The sequence below is a fragment of the Bombus affinis genome, chromosome 2 (genome assembly GCF_024516045.1).
Source record: "Bombus affinis isolate iyBomAffi1 chromosome 2, iyBomAffi1.2, whole genome shotgun sequence".
Lineage (NCBI taxonomy): Eukaryota > Metazoa > Arthropoda > Insecta > Hymenoptera > Apidae > Bombus > Bombus affinis.
Window position 1 is genome coordinate 14,514,797 of NC_066345.1, and position 18,421 is coordinate 14,533,217.

Sequence of the window (18,421 nt, forward strand, 5' to 3'; positions counted from 1 at the left end):
AACTGTCCTGTTTTTGCGTCCAGGCTTTCAGGACATAAATTAAAATATCGTACATAAGCACAGCGCAACAGCGGCTTAATTTTATCTTATTCAACATTAACAATCTTAAAAAAAAAAAAGAGAAAAGAATGTAATAATGCATGGCTACGTCGTACCGTCGCGTATCATGTAAAATCATGTAAAAAAAATATGTAAAAAACCTGGAATTAATAAACAAAGCTAAAAAAAAAAAAGTGGTTAGCGCTTAAAGTTACAAACTTGAGAACCCGGGTTCGAATCCCGGCGATCACCATAGTTCCCGATTTTTCTTCTACGATACATAAATGAAAAGAAAACCAGCTTAGTACCCCAAGAGCAGAACCTATACAGGGCTGCTCCTCATCACCAGCGGAAAACCAGAGTATAGCGCATCACCTACAAACCAAACACCTAACTCTATCTCCAGCCGTCATACTACACAGCCGCAACTATCACGGGTTATCGCCTCAACTTAGAACGATATGGAATATAATTGCCATTTTGAAATGTAATTGGTGATCACACTTTAATAGATCGTTCCTAAAATCCAGTGTTGTGAAACTAAACAAATGTTGAGGAGGTAAAAATAAATTTCTGAAATACAAAATTGTGTTTATCGACGAATAAAATGATCGAATTACCGATAAAAGGCCACAAACATTCGCAGGGAACAAAAGCTTGGAATATAATTCACAGAGCTTTTGTAGCTTTGTACCTATACACATCGTGCAGGTGTCGTCTAAATAACCCAACAAATATCAGTCGCCGGAATTTGCAAATAAGAAACGAGAAAAAGAAATAGAAAAGACAGGATGCTAGACAAAACACCGCGTCTAACTTGGTCATCTCGTTTTTCGGAAGTAACGTTTACAAAGGACCAACAAAGCCCAGCGTGTTTCTAATTAAAGATTCTCAAAAGAAAATTGCTTTAGGTACTCGTACAAGCGGAAAAACAACAAGAACGTTTCCGTAACGAGGCCTGTGTGCCTTCGACTATTAAATAACCATTAATCCGGGTATAAAAGTTTGCAACGGCGCGATCGGCAGAGCTTAACCTTTCCAACGGGGTGTCACGAACCTTCGTTAAACTTTTATCCATCTTTTTCCTCTCTCCCTTTCTCTTTATTTTTTAGTCATTTACTATCGGATATCGATCGGAGAATGGAAATGAGCGCTGGTATTAAAAAGGTTTGGAAGATGCTTTCGAGGAAGTGTGGATGCTCGAGAGATCGTGAGAGGCCGATCGCACGAGTTTAGATTCCGTTTCTTTGGAAGACTTTTTCATTGAAATGGGATAACGTTGAATAAATGGAGAAGAAAGTTCTTGACGAAAGGTTTGAATTATTAGTCGATTCGATTCTGTATCAGAGACGCAGAAAATTCTACTGGGTTAATAAAAGATCGATAAAAAGACGAGGAATAACGTCGGGACGCATGGAAATTAGTTTTATCAAATTGGTGAATTTTTTCTTTTTTATTGAGGAACTGTATATACGATTTTGCGTTTACGATTTTGTAGAGAAAAAAAGGAAATTTCATCGATTTAATATCAAATGTTGCATATTAAATATCGTGCGACGGTGTATCGGAAATTTAATAGGTCATGGTGAGTTAATATCGCATATTTCGTTCTATTTCGCATCGTTTATCCCTTTTGTACCTGTTTCCTCCTGAGGAATAAAATGGAAAATGAAAAGGGCTATAAATTTTAGTTACGTGTGTTATATCTCACTGCATTTACGTGTATTTATGTAACTTTTTAATTTGCGAAGCTCGTACGAGCCATAGAAATATAGAAACGTCGGGATGAAATTCATTGGAAATATTGAAATAACAACAAAGGGATATCATATCTATAAAGTTCGAATTATTATTACATTTCTATTACGATGGAGTCTGGGCTATCCGAGTCCTGTTTAATCAAAGTTCCGTATTATCCGTACAGCTTCCAACTTTATTATTACTTTGTCTCTTTCGAAATTTTAACGCGAGAACTACGAAAGTGTAAATAGTCAGGTATTGCGAAAACGATCGATCAAACTTTCACCTGATTAGGTAATTAATGAAACTTAAATACACGCACGACATTAAATTATCAAAATGTTTTTTTTTCTATCATTTTATTAAACGATTTACGAAGACCACGGTATTATCCAAGTTTTTCATTGTCCGATTATTCGATTATCGAGATTCTGTTTTATATACAGTGATGAGCAAAATCGTAAATACACTCCTCCAGTTGTATAATAAAAGAGAAGAACATATGCTTCATCTGCTAGAATTGTTTTGCGAATATTAATACGTTCCATTCTTAAATTCTTTCCTTTTTCCTCCTTTCTACTGATAGCCTTAGAATGTATATAAATGTGCTAAGGTTAATAAAGCTTAGTGTTGCAAAACGAGGTATTAATTAAGTTTTAGAATGTATATAAATGTGCTAAGGTTAATAAAGCTTAGTGTTTCAAAACGAGGTATTAATTAAGTTTTATTAACCTTAGCACATTTATATACATTCTAAGGCTATCAGTAGAAAGCGCGAAAGACAAAAGAATTTAAGAATGGAACGTATCAACCCCTTCCCGTACTTTAGCGAGTCAGACTCGCGATGAAGATTTTGGCCCAATATCGCGAGTTTCATATTCATATTTGGCCCAAGTATCTGGTCGCGAGTCAGACTCGCGATATTCATGTTTGGGCCAGAATCTTCATTGCGAGTCTGACTCGCTAAAGTACGGGAAGGGGTTAATATTCCCAAAACAATTCTAGTAGACGAATCATATGTTCTTCTCTTTTATGATACAAATGGAGTGTGTTTACGCTTTTTCTCAGACAAACTCGTGTTTTTAACACAATAAACACACATGTATCATTGATAATTAACACCTTCTCCGGTTGTTAATTCCATGTGTGCGGATGTGCGAGCTTAAACATCCCAATCCGCTACACACATAGGAGCTTCGATTTAAAATAATTTAAATTATTATGATTTTTTTTAATTGGCTGTTATGGCACTGTTTACATCATTCACTTATCATACACATAATTTATTCGATGGATATGTCCATGACATGTACCCGTATATTAATCCTAATATACATAATATTTTACAAAAATATGGATTTGGAGCAAAGTCTATAATCTCGCGCTTTAATTATACTCGTTGAACTAAGTTTTCAAAATTAATATCAAGAGGGGGCTCTGGACCCGAAAATGCATACATCACAAGTTCCCTCTCGTTTACTCGTTCACGGAGGAGGGTGGGTAAACTCCTGAACCCATAAAGCTTATGCTTTGCCAGCTTTTTTCACAATGGACCACTTCATTACGGAAAACTTTTGACTTTCGAGCCAGGTTTTTCCTACTTTTGCAGTGTATTTAGGGTCACCGTTCATCGAGTGCAATAGAATTAACAACAGAACAGAAACTGTTCTTATTGTCTTGTTTAAGTGGCTTCATCGTGGATTAAGCGTGTCAAACAATTCGCAAACCGAAGGATGACTACGCAAGAGTGTTGAACAGTTGACTGTGAGATAGTCAACGATCAGTGTTCGTTGACAGTTTCAATTCTCAAACATTTATTCGCGGTTCTATTTTTGAAAAATATTCCGTATATCGTATATATTAACGACATTAGACTGTTGCGTTTTATTAATCAGATTCATCTAGTTCTATTATTAAAAAACTATTCGTGTTATCCCTTTTCGCGTAAAGCTAGCGTAGTACGTTTACGCTTTTGCTCGTCGCTTTATTTCGCTCTGTCATTGCGTGCCGCGAAGAGATAAAATTCATCGGAGATTCACAGATTTCAAAATACATTACGATATTTCCACGCGTTGCAATTATTCCCGGGATCGAAGATCCCAATGCTGCGACGATTTAAACTTTCTTTCCGCGGTTTTCAAACGAACACCGTCGTATCTAATGGGTTGACTCGGCGAGGAAGAGAAGGGCCACGACGATCGCAGGAATATTGCGCGATATAATCGATTTCTGGTCGACCAGTCGTGCAGCCTGCGCGTCTGATTGCGAATTGACGATAATGGAAATGATAATCGATGTTCGACGCGGATGTTCGCCCCGCCATTCGGCACAAACGGCAAAGGCGAAACGAATCGTCGAATGGGCGCAAATAAATCCGGTAAATTTGCTCGACGACCGTTTTTCTTTTCTTTTTTTTCTTCTTCGCTCTTTTTCTAGGTAACGAGCTTGGTTGTAGAATTGATTTGCCAACTGTTACCGTCGATCTTCGTTAAACGATTACGTGAACCGTACAAGGGAAAATCCTGTAGAACGTAGAGTCAAAACGTTTAGAAAAATACGCGTAAAAACGATTTTGCCGCGAACGAACCAATGCTCGATCTGGTCGCTGCATACTCGATAAATCAACCTGATCATTCGCGGCAAAAGGCCAACGACCTTGCTATATTAATAACCCTTTTCATCTTCGCGTTTGAACTATACAAGAAGTATATTATGAATGTTCACACTGAAATTACCGTCAAGCGTTCGATCCTCTGTTTCGTCCTATCCGTAATGCTTTTAAACGAATTATTCGAGCGCGAGATGTCCCTCTGGAACACACGAGAGCGGCGCTCGGGCCAGCGGACAATCGACGAGACCCAGTTTTCGCGGGCAATTACGTCTACGGAATTCGAGTTTGTGAATTCTCGCGGCGTAAACCGATCAGAAGGCTACAGCGCACGATTCTCATAGAAACGAAGCGATTTGGATGCTGCGTTGCGACTCTATGAAACGTGTATCCACGGAGAATAATCAGACAATCGAATCTGGTCGGTTAATTCTGGTCGCAGCACTTCTTTTCGTAGACCGTCGTTTGTTGCGTAAGAATTTCACGATATCGAAGGGTGGAAATTTTAGACGATCGTTTATCAAGAACCATCGAGTTCCAAGTGCACTCTCGTTATCTTATTTCATCCCTTAACTACGTCAGGTGTTGATTGGTTTCTTTTAAAATTTGTTAGCGGTTTGTTCGTAGTGCAAGCGCGTGATTCAGATGCGTATTATAAAAAAGGAAACACGGTAAAATTTTGAAGCTAGTTTCACATCTGTCGTTCGATTGATCAATGACTGAGCGAATAAAATTCGATATAAAATCAGAGAAGCTGATCCGAAGAATGCGTCGCTCCTTTCTTAGCCTTTCTTCTACCGATTACGGATAAGAAAAATGAAAGTAAATGAGTTCAGGCAACACGACTTCGACTATAATAAAACAAGATATGTAACTATAACAGGAAGATTTTAAGGAAAATCTAACGATATATCAGACTACTTAGATGATTAAATAGAAGATACTATTATTAGAAGAATCATAGTAAAGCAATATTATATCGTAAAAATATTATACAAAAATACGAGAAGCAGAATGTAGCCTGCGGTTAATATTTTCCCGTAAACATTTGCTGCAAACACTGCAAATCCGCAAAATAACAAATGTGTTAATAAAATACTAGTCGTCGTTACATCATCGAACATCAACCGATCGGCGCATAGCTAAAAATCACATCCTTCTGTTAATTAATTCAACTTAACGATCCAGTTAGACGAAACAGATACTTCGATCGTACATAACGATTTATAAATGATCTTTAAAAAAAAACCACACGCCCTTAAAATACTTCCTTCGTTACTATTTCAAGAGAATATATATATATTATAGCTGTGTGTTCTTCAAACACGCCCCATTTTTTCACCCTTTACATTACGGTCTTCCTTTTCTTTTCGAGTTTGCCTCTTAACACCGTTTCCAACTTTCACGAGAGAAAGTCGGTGGAAGGGCCGGCAGCCCAATCACCACGATGAATAATTAATTTCTCTAATATCCCTTACCAGTGGAAAAACTCGACACGATTAATTATACATACGAGGGAAGTTTCAAAGGGGAGAAGCAAATTTAGGGTGAAACTCGTGAACACGAAGCACCTTTGAAACATTAATCCGAAACTCTTCGCAGCTGCTACGATATTCTTAGGCTCGAGCGTCGATGTTGTTGAGTTTCGTCGAACCGATCGTGAATTTCTTCATTTCCGTGGAACAAGTTTCTAATTATTTGGAAATTTTCTACGTACAGCGGTTCGCGATATATTTTTGTTTGACGTTTAAACGAACTATACTCGATGTACCGTATTCGATTCGAGACCACGTTTATATTCCATTTTTATCTACATTTGTGGCCAATTGTTCGTTATAATTTCATTTTTCCATTGAAATATCCGACCTACCATTCGTAGAAGTGAACTAAAAACAAAAAGGATAGAACAAAGCTGAATGCTTCACGATCAACCTTTAAACAATCGAGCACTAAATGAAAAACGAAACGAATCCAAACGAATACCAAAATCGAAATTAAAAAGGATACACGTCGATTGAACTTTTCCGATCACCATGTTCAATTTTCATCCGCAAAGTACAATTTCAGCGAAAAATAAACGAACCTAAATATCGAAATTAGAACACAGCCGAGTAATTAAAAACCCAATGAAAGATTTACAATTGAATTCTTCGACTACCTCCGCGAAATTCAACTACAAACTAAGCTAATCGAAATTAAGAAAACTATACTAAGATCGTTAAAATAATAACCGGAGGGCTGGTTTACACGCACCATTATAAATCAAGCCGCAACACCAAAAGAGAGATACGATCCACTAAAAACGAGGCTTAATTCACAAGCCTATTCTCCTCCTGACCCACGCCAATATCGACAGACACAAAATCAAATTCGTATTTTTGAGAATATAATTAAAAAAAAAAAAGAAAAAAGCACTCGATAGAAAAGAAACGAAAAATATAATTACAAGCCTATAGACTCGGTAGAAACTTGTTTTACCTACCAAGTATTATTATAGAACGCTATATCTTTATTTTTATTTTACGTACCTTCGTTTCTTTTTACTTTTATTTATATTTTATATGGTGCTTTCATATTGCGCGCGTTCCGCGCAATTCTCCACTTTCACATTCCCTACAGAAGCATAAAAATTCGCAGTCTGGCTACAATAAATAAAACGGTTTGTAAATACTTTTTCCAGCCACCGTAGTAGTACGCTTCGAGGGCTAAAACTCGTCGATCTTCCTTTCTGCTGTTTTTCTATTTCACAGCAATTCTGCCCCGGTTCGTAAAGGGGATGGCGTCGAGGTTTAACGGGAAATTTATTGCGACCGCGTGTGCAATACTCGGTACGTGATGAAAATTTATGCACACCGGCGATAATACATAATGCAAGGAATATAAGAATTGTTCGAACACGGTTGGATCTTATCCAGAGAGCGAACAAGTCAGAAAGAACAGAGATATTGGAAAAATTTCGGCAAACGATTTCGATGATTTTTGCAAGACGATGTGGCACACGTGTTTGTAAGAACGTACGTCTGCCAGTGGATTATGGACTGTTCTGTAATGTATTATCACGCTCGCCAATCGCTTTACACGTGTATCGGTGCATTTCGGACAGTGTGTGTAATGAGATATTGCACGGTTTGTGTAATTTGTTCCACGAAACGTTGTTTCTCCGAAATGTGCATTTGGCGAGTTGATACCAGAAATTCAATCTCGTCTTCCTGTTAATTGTCGACCATAGAATTTCGTGGCATTTGCCCTCCAGAGATTCCCTATTAATCTGTATATTATTTGTTAGATTTGCCGTTTGTAGATTCGCTGCCAATTCGCGCATTATTTACCGTGAAATTATAAAACTCAGACTTGCAGCTCCTAACTTTCAAATCCGTTGTTAGTTGGTAAAATTATTAGGTAAAAAGGTACCGAATTAATATCGAGCAGAAGAATTGTTCTATGTTGTTTGATTTTGGTTCATCTTTGATTTAGGGAGAAATCTATTAAGGACGGGACGAGATAGTCGTTCATTTTGCGTATAGAAAAACTTATTTATAACGTGATATAAAGATTGTCGTAAACGCTGCGTACTTAAGTAGAAAGTAACAAAAGTAAAGAACGAGCGAAGTGGATGAAAGGAAAAAGAAGTTAAACGGGGAAAGAGACCCGTCGACGTGGAATCGCGCGAGGCGTGATCAAAAGAATCTAATTACAGTTTCATGGTTGTCACGGGAAAGTGCGTTTTTTTTTTTGGTCGAAGTTGTTCAGGGAAATTCGTTTATCTTCTCAGCGAGCAGAGAATCGCGAGCTAACGACTTTCAGCTCGTGTCGACGATATTCGAGCGATAATTAAAGCTGATCTCCCTCGCTCGCTATCATCGCGCTACGCGTCTAATGGCTGTTCCTCGTTTCCAATATTCACGCTGAAATCTCATACGCGCGATATTTTATTTGCCGACGAACGCGACCGAGTACCGGTGAAGATTGCTCGGCAATTCACGGGAGGAATCTTCGCGAGATCTTCCGTCTATTCGTGTCAATTGGATCGCGTTATACAGAGAAGAGCCGGAGTCTACGAAAATGAAAAATCTCACAGATACGACCGTATAATTGGATTTCCACGTTGAATCCAGACACACTGTAGAACTTCATTTATCTCAACAAGATTTTAACCTGAACACGACAGATAGATAGATTTTCTAAATCGAAGATTTCGTTCTTTTACACTCGGATGAAAATGTTAGCTATCGTTTACGAAAATAACGATTAGAGTAAAGCGATAGGTGGAAGTTGAATTAAAAGAAACGAAAGCCGCGGTGCATTATATTCGCGCATTATTCTTCGCGACAAATTCTTCAAATACTTGGTTGAAATTTATCTCGGAAAAACGACCATCCTCCTTCTGTTCAGACCAATCGAAATTATCAAACTCTCATCTTTCTCGGTTTCGCCTCTTTGCTAGATTGGTCCAATGACCCAACACCCTGTCGCGTCTAACGCTGTTTTATTCTCGTTGGATAAAAACCCTTGGGACGAAGGAGTTTGCTCGATCGTTCTAGGCAAACGAACGCCACGACCCATTCGAATCCCTTAAGACCTTAGCTTGCTGTACAATCACACGATGACGTAGTTTTGTGGTGAAAAAACAGGCGTTTCTATGCTTGGCCTTGTTAACTTTTTTCACGTTAAATCCTCTCTGTGATGGAAATTCTACCACGTGAACTATTTCTCGTTTAGTATGGCATCCATCATGATGATGATAGATAGTAACAAATTCGAGAGATTCGATTAACTGGAAGATATTCGGAATAATATAAAATTCACTGTGTGGGCTATCGATTCCCAAGTTCGTACACGTATGTTGGACCTTAGTCGAGAAAAGGATTAATTTAAGCATTCGCAGGTTGATAGATAGATAGGTATCCGAGCGAAGTTTCGATTTCTTTATCAGCTTTGTGACCCAATTTACCTCTGTTCGAGTTCCATGTCTCGTGGAAGGTACATAAGGACAGTAAATATTTTTTATTCTACACGTTAGTATATATATATATATATATACTCACATAGAAAATAAAAGATATTTACTATCCTTTTTATATATGTATACTTTCTATATTAACGAACGTGAAAGTAATAAACATTAAATTGCTTGTCTCGATCGATGAATTTGGAAGAGTTAGAAAAAAGTGGATTAAATAATTTCGCCTGTCCGAGAGCTACAGCACTTTTTATACGCCAAATTACACGATTGAGATACAAAAGTTCTGATAAAAAGAAAAAAGAAAAAACAATGGTAAAATCGCGTCGCCCGTAGTCAGTCTATCCTGCTACGTACGTACATCTTTTTCGATAGCAATCGCGAAAATAAACAAGGACACTTCTGAAATCCACTCAATTTCAACGTCGATCGATAGTCGTACAGTTTCGACGATTGGAAATACAATTGAAAAAATAACGTACTCTTCAGCTGGATATAACGATAGTTTTAGCTGCGCAGGAAATCTGCAAGAAAAAAGAAAGAGGAGGAAGAAAGAAAGGATTGACTCGTACTGATCGTTATAATCGATATGGATAATGGGGAAAGCGACGAGTTTCAGAATCGGGGAATTTCGATTGAACAGGATTCGATGTCCGCGTTTCGAATCCAATTCCCGATAACCTCGAAATTCATAGCGAAATTGAATCTGAAAACGACAATCGGACACGCGATTAATCCTTATTCGATGACTCCCCTGTCGCCGTTTCAACGAATTAACACGACCAGTTAATTAAGCCCGCCTCACGGTATTACGAAACAGCTGTTTTGCATTTCTGGCTGCGAGCCATTCGTTCGTTATCCATCGCGATTCGTCGTTTGTCACGTTACACCTGCGATGCATTATGCTAAAAAAACGTCATCGTTTCCTCTTATTTATATCTGAGGTGGGTAGCACGTGTGACGTGTTGAAGAAACAGATATTTAAACAGTGTATTCGAATACAGCTACATATCGATCTATCGATATTATTGGTAGGCTGCGGATTTTTACGCGTTTACAGGAAATTCGAAGACGAACGATTAGACGAAGGAGTAAACAGAATGTTACGTATTATTCAAGGATCGATGGTGACTCTTATCTAAAATAATCGCTGAATGATTCGATAGCGGAGATCGCAGAGAGTTACAGAACTTCCTAACAGGTTCTACAGGTCCTATTTAACGCATCGACCGTGGAACTCTTAGAAAACATTTCTCACGTTGTAAGTTCTAGCGAGGACGTATAGAGAAAAGTTGTTGAAAGTAAAAGTTTTACTTTCAATGGAACTTGTAAATTATAAAAATAGACATTCTTCCGCAACAGATATTTTCTTCGTCGATGTTCAACAAATTCTCCATTATTCTAACAAATGCTTGTTTTAATTAAATTATTCAATGGTATTAAACGATTATCACGGTTGAACTAAATTATGCTAAATAATAAGAAGGTTAATAATAATAATAGTAACAGTAGTAAAGTACCCTTTGGTATCCCTCTTTCAGTTTGTTTACCTACTTATCGTGATTTTCACGACTAATACATCATATTCTGCATTATCGTTTCATTCTTTCTGCTTTATGAGCAAACATGTATTATTCAAACTTGACATTCGCCACTGGTATTCATAAAGATATCCAATGAATTATTGCTCTAACATGCACATTATCTGCAATATTGAACGCGTTTCGAAATGTCTAATAAATTAGCATACATATATTAATGGGATAGAAGCATTCCATTAAAAGAAGAAAACGATACGAAAATCGCTACGAAATGTTTCGTGACATATAAAATATGCTACAAAGATAAAAGGCATTCTAGAAAATAAATGTAAATACAAATGCTTCTCTCCCCCCCCCCTTTTTTTATGTCACTGTACAATACCAGATTATGCTAAGAATTTTAAGCGGGAATGCAGGTATATTTTGTACTTTATTCTCTCGATCCGATTGTTCGTTATACGCTTTCACGGGCTTGTTTTGAATCGTCGAAATTACATTGGGAAATCGTGTTCCGAATTTTATTCCGTATATACGGTATTTTCCCGTTTTCCTCGGCGTGTTATTTCGCGTGGAAATTGAGCTACTCCCACGCAGCGACGCCTACATGTTATATTCGATTAACTGAATGAACTGGTCAAGGCATAATTTATACGGCCTATAGGGGAACAGGTTTGAAAATTTATCGAACAACGAGCGTGTACGTTCCGTTTAATCGATATATCTCCATAGTATAGAAATCGAGATAGAAAAATTATATCGGAATCGTCGAATAATTACGATAACATAATTGTGCTCCGTTGAGAATATGAATTTTATTTATTTGAATTTAAATATCGTATATGATGTTTAGTAATAACAGACAGTTGAAATACATTTTTTAAAAGATTAAGTCTTTCTTCGCGCTTCATTCTACATACACGTTGTTGAAATTAGACTTGAAAAATAGCAACAATAGAAAATGGAAATGCAATGTTAAACGTTGCATATATAAGAGGTAAATTTTGGTTCGAAATGGCTTGATTCCTTCGTTAAATATTAATTATTAATATAATAATTTGCGTTGTACCACGATGCCAAAACTTGTACAACACATTAACGTAAAATGCATATAAACCAAGGATTCTAACTAATATGAAAAGCAATTAATAATTAATAATAAAATATAGAATGATTTATCGAAGAAAGCTTACGAAATCAATTAAGTTAACGACTATAATAATCGTACGTGAATTTAACAGTTTCGTTAAATAATAACAACCATAGGATAATTGTTTCGATGTAAAAATATCTTCCTCTTGAAGCAAGAATTTCAAAATGATATTTCGGACGAGTAAAGATAATTTCCTGAACGTACAATCTTCTATGTATTTTCAGATCATTTCAAATTACAAATTTACTTTGCACCAAGTATGAAGATCACAAAAATCGCAACCGTCTCTTTTATGGGTTTCCAGATGAAAAATACGAAGGCGAAATAAAGGACTCGCACTGGAAGAGCAAAAGCTTAATTAAGAACGGTAATTAAGGGGCTTTATCAATCGTTGAAGTTAAATTCGCTGTAACGCTAGCTATGATCCAGCAACGATCCAAGCTCCCGCGATCCTCAAAGCGAGGCAAATTGAATTATTCTCGAACGAATCGAAAATTTGCCGCTTTTTTTCTTTTTCTTTTTTTCCTCGCAAGATAAAACTCTGAACGAACTATTATTATTCGGTTTATTTCCCCTATCTTTTATTTTCCTCTTTCGAATAAAGATAGGGAAATCTCTTTTCGAGTGAATCGTGCCATTGAAACATTTAATAATCGTGAGAAACGAAACGAGGGAAACGTGAAATAGCTTTCTCATTGTCGCTTCAGTGGGTCGGTAAATTGTGATTCATTCTGTTTGGAAATCGCGAAAAACAGCCGCCTGTCGGCAGATTTGCCACCGGTCGACTTCCAAAGAAAAATTTCCCTTGCGCGTATATTTCCATGAAATTTCCGTATACGCGTGTAGCTAGTATTCTTCACAATCTGTTGTTTAAGTTTTCATTGTAGGTCAAGATAAGAAAAAGAAAAAGATGTGACTTTTTTCGCGATTCCAGCCGATCGCAATTTTTTCAAACCTCTTCTACGCGTTATCCAATAACCTACTGCTTCTAACTTCCCGCAAAAGCTCAAGCAGTTCGGTGCAATTTGAACAGAGTTGTTCTCTTTACAGCCACAAAGGTGTACGAGTACCTTCGTTCGTTACGTGTAAATATGGAAATTGATTGGCGCATGTATATTCTCTGCTTCAGTTTCGCTTTAACAGAATAAGCCAGCTGTGGCAAGAACCAAAGAACCAACAGCGAAGAAACATTGTTTTGAATCGTCGTTCCATCGTAACGTTGAAAATATAATAAAAACACCAATGTTCTAATTAAACTGCATCAAGCGTTCAAATACTTGCGCACAATAGCGTAGCTGTGTATCAGATAGCAACATATCGATTAAATAACAAATCTTAGCTGTTCCTCCTTAACATCCTGTTCAACATCCGACTAAGACCAGCGTATTCTGTCGTTTCATCTTGTATTTAAATTTCGTGCACAGAAATCCAACATACAAGTTGGTGATAAAAGCGATACGAACTTGTCCAACGCTCGATACAAACTACGCTAGAAACGCGCTACCTACATCTACGTCATCTACGTCGGTTTTTCATCCATCTTTCACTGATCACCAAAGAAATAAAAAATAAAAAATTCGCCAGCAAAAGCGTAAAGACAGAATCAGCCGTTTGCAAAGAAAACTCCTCGTCACGATCTCTGCTCGAATCGAAGTGACGATTCAGTCTACCGATTATTTCGTGGTATTCGCGTGTGGTACTTTTACAGGGTGGCTCTTACAGAAGATTTTCCCGGCCATTCGACGGCCGTATCGATACGTCATTTCCCCAGGGTTTAGCGCCGGTTTAATCTCGAAGCGAAGAAAGCTTCGTGGAAGACCGCGTTTCGTTTCAGCTTCAAGGTGCAGGACCCACCTTGTTCGACATATTGAAAACGCCCACCTGCCACTGGCTGCCAGCGGCCTTCCCTACCTGCTAAATTAACGTCAAGCCTTGCTGATATTTAGGCCAACGACGAGAGATCCTGTACGCTCGTGTCCTCCAGCGTTCGTTATCAATCTCGCAGCTTTATACTGTCACCGATAAAAGAGGAGCTCAGTATCATGCAGCCGATATTTCGATATAATATTAGGTTGTTCCGAAAATGTCTTTCATTATCCGCACGCAGCTGCTTTCTCTGAGAATGTTCATACAAACGCGAAACTTAGTCTGTCAAATATTGTGGTCTTTGTCTCGACAGAACGAAATGGATCATAATTCGATAAAATAATAGAGAATAAGAAATGTTGTGCATCGATTATTTCTTTATAAAACGAAAGGGACAACCTAATAGGTCTCTGGCAAACAAAACATCGATAATTCTCTTTGCGATCTTTACGAACACTTTTTACGCGCGTATTACGTCTGTTTAAAAAATTTACAAAATTTCATAGAGCGCCGTAGCGACGTTCGATCGTCAGGATTGTGGCTATTAGAACAAATTTTTAGGCATTTTGAAAATGTATATCGCCGATCGTAAAAGTACGTACCAGGGCGTGTAATCGTTACACATGTTGGAAAGACAAATTTTACGTTATTTACGTGGTACATGGTTACGTTAGTACAAGACAGACACGAAAGCAAAGGAAATAACAGATTTATGATACTAGATTGACCAGGCGCTAAAATTTCGTTTTAAATTGTGCCTTCGTTCCAACATCGTTATTTACTTTGTTCGCCCAATATTATAGAAATTCTTAAGTTAACAAACACCGAGAAATTGATTAATCAGATAATACTGGAATTTACAGAAAGGTAGACGAACGAAAGGAATGATAATACAATTCTGATTCTGAACGAAATTTTCAAGCCGTTCCATGTTCGACTCATCTACGACCCGTCGATACCGAAGCACAGCCGAATACCCGGCGCAATTCTTCTAGCAATGGACAAGCACCAACATTGCCTGCAGATGGTTTGGGTACGTGTTTTGGCAACTGTCGACGTATTTCGTAGACAACAATGTCTGTCGGTGTAGACGAGGCTTGAACAAAGTTCGTCTTGCATAGAAACTATTCTACCGACCGAATCTAAGTTTCTCCAACTAGAAATCTAATAGGAAAGCGTATTCGTACGGTAACCTGGAAAACGGGAGAAGAATGACGCGTGTCGGTATCGTAAACCTAGCCTAACCTTAATTATTCGTAACAAATGGCGAGAATCGTTGGCGCGTCCCGAACGGATCAAAGTTGGATTGAGAACGATCGGCCAGCCGGTATGAAACCTTACGATCATCTCAGACCGGTCAGGCCGAAAAAGACAAGAAAATATGAAGCACGATGGGAATTTATCATTTGATATGATTTGATTTATGATATCGTTCCGAGAGATCTATGGCAAAGTACCTTAGTGGTATTTCTTAGAATAAGCAACACAACGATGGAAGAGGCGATGGGCCGATGTTGGTTGGTTGCTCTTTGGAACGGTACGCGCGATTTAGATCGAAAGATCGCGGTCGAAACTCGTCGAATCTGGAAACGCAATTGGAAACTGATTAAACAGCGAGCGATTCGTTTCTACCTAGAGTGCATCGAAATTCGATAAAGACAGCATTCCTCGGACGACGAAACGAACGTTCTCGTCTAAACGACGTCGTGAAATAAACGTTGGTCGTTTCGCGTGTTTGCTTTCGATTAAACCACGGTCGGGTATTGGTTGTTCTTGGACGTTCGCCGACCAGAAGAATTGACAATAGTTGGACCAGCTTATATTTTACAATATTTAGACGCGTTTACGATTGTCTGTTGGAATACTTTCGACGATCTTTGCGAAATATACAACGTGTTTTATTGAAACGAACAGATCAATGTTAAATGATTAAAGATATTATACAGTGCTGGGCATAAATAGATGTTAGAACACTTTCTCGTATTTAAGCAGGGCCGAAGCGAGGCAGGTTCAGCGCGTTCGCCGCGTTTTGAGGAGCCCCGCGGTCATCGATAAGCCAAGAGAGATTTTCATTTCTGGCTATTCTGTCGATAGAAAGTGAAGTAGCAAGTTTAATGATGTTTCGAAAGATTTGGCGTCGAAGAAAGGGAGAAAAATTATTTAATATTATTATCGGACTGTATTATTATTTATTCATCTTTGGAATAAATATCAACATTTGGAATAAATAATTGCTCGTAAAATTTAAGTATAGCATTATGAATGTATGTTTAAGGAGAAAGCCATGCCGGCTCTGTATTTAACGCCTTAACGTACAATTATATTTTGCCGACCTAATCGATCGAAAATGTAGGATTTTCTTTGTAACGGGGTTGCCTTTTTCTTGTATAATAATACGCACGTGTTTCTTTGTAATTCCAACGTTATATGTCTCGGAAACGATGAAAACTAAACATAAGAAGGAAAACGAAGGGAAACAAATGGTCTCATAAATACGATAACGCGATTGTGTTTATTAGCACGGGAAATAGTAGTAGGTTGGCCGTGTTTCAAACCGGTATGAACGCCGACCGATTGATACAAATATCGAATATCATTTAATACGAATTCGTATGCTTCTCAGTACTTCCATTCTCTTAGCTATGTAGTGTTATACCTAGCACAGAGCGTTAATTCCTGACTTTTCAACGATAGATACATACAACCGCTTCTGCAGTCGTATTAACAACAATTAATGTCAGAAAGAAGGCCGAGAAAAAAAAGTGGTTTTTAGTAAATCTCCAGATTTTTCCAACGATCTATCGCTTCGTCATTGGAGAAGGAGAAAATATGGGATCACGTAAAAGAAGGAAACAGCAGTTATCGAGTGGCGTAGATGTGAGATTCAGATAATAAGCAATAGTTACGAGTTGATTAATATTCAATATGAAACGCAAAACGCGTCAACTTAAATTTACGGTGTACGTGCTTTCAACCTCACCCTATATACCCCATTCCCCTGTAACCTGGAGAAATCAATACACCGATCAAATCTCCCTATTGTAGCCAAAATTCAAGATCCGAAGTTACCAGCAATATCTTGCTGAAATTCCCAATTTCTCTCGCTATACGAAGACTGGAGCGCAACTTTCGCCTCGATAATAGGGAAAGTTGGATTAAGGGTGTCGAGTTGCAGCGGATCTTGAGGCGCGTCCTCGAATTCCCTAGGAAATCGGTGAAACGAAGCTCGCTTTAACGATACCATCGTCAGCTGAGACGGTGTCACATGGCGAGCAAAGGCAAGACGAATTCTGTTACAAGGAAACGAGGCTCTAACAAGCGCAATATGTAGAACAGGGTGGTGAAATATTGGCTGCTGGAACTCCGGACAAGAACAGGCAGAAAAGCATTCCTAGACGCAATTTCCTCACCCACGCTAAACAATGTTACGCGCGTAGTATGATATTATGTAACTTATGGGGTTGGAAGGCTAACGTCGGCTGGCGAATTTAGGGACTTTGCGAACGGGGGTGGAAAGATTTGTGGGCATGGCGCGCGCGTTGAAAGCGGAGAATGATCGAATAAATGCGAACGTATGATAATGCGAGAAATTTGCCTGCTCTTCTGAAGTAGAATTTAAATAAATATTGTAAAGTGGAGAGAAAGAGAGAGAGAGAGAGAGAAGTTTGGAAGTTTGGAAATTCGATATTCCGTGTGATGGTGAATTAGAAAGTTCGTCAGTTTGGGAATTAAGAAGCTCGAAAGATTGAAGGTTCAAGTATCTACGATCTGTATGATTTAATAATTTGCCATTCGCAAGTTGGGAAATTTTCAAGTACGCACAACTTGCAGATTGGAAAATTTGCTAACTCGATATCTTGAGAAGTTGAAGATTCGGGAACCGAGGGTTTGAAAATTGACAATTTTCGAGGATGTTCGACATTTGGAATTTCGAAAGAACTGAACGCTCCAGCAGTTGGATAGATGACATTTCGAAAAGTTCCAAGATCGAAGATTTACAAGCTCGCGGGCTTAAAACATTGAAAATCGGGATATTAGAAAATTTGAAGCTTCAGATTGGTCTGAAATTTGGCCAACATAACGACGACAATCGTGTCTCGTCGTAGTGCTAACGCGTTAACGTATTCACGAAGAACTACACGTCTGCAAGTGTTCCAACACTTTCGTCAGCCATCGTAATATAACAGCTCTTCCGTTTCACTGTTCCCATACGAATATTAACAAAGTTTAGTCGATGAATACCGGTACACACTGTACATTCAGATTTATATTTCATACACTTGTCTCGTTTACACTGCCTGTATAGCGTTCGAAGCTTCATTTCGCGTTTCCATCCAACTCTCCTGCCGATGCCAAACCTTCTCCACTCTCTTTTCCCTCCGACCGAACACGCGACGCAAGGGAAATTTCTCCGCGGAGGGTTTGAAAAGGTCGTGATTCATTTTTAACAGCTAACCAGAGGATCTCTCGATTGCGATTCTTCTCGCCCTTCTTTTTCGTTATTGAAGCTTGGAGAG

General features: G+C 38.3%; 1 protein-coding gene and 1 long non-coding RNA gene across 14 annotated transcripts in view; one reads left to right on the forward strand and one right to left on the reverse strand.

The window, feature by feature from the left end:
- LOC126926294 (kinesin-like protein KIF13B) overlaps nucleotides 1–18,421 on the reverse strand; it is a 160,385-nt gene that overhangs the window by 82,875 nt on the left and 59,089 nt on the right. The gene's annotated exons all lie outside the window — the stretch shown is intronic.
- Nucleotides 2,305–2,841, forward strand: LOC126926769 (uncharacterized). The gene is made up of 3 exons (XR_007714854.1): nucleotides 2,305–2,421; nucleotides 2,490–2,673; nucleotides 2,719–2,841. It is a non-coding gene; the product is annotated as an uncharacterized LOC126926769 (long non-coding RNA).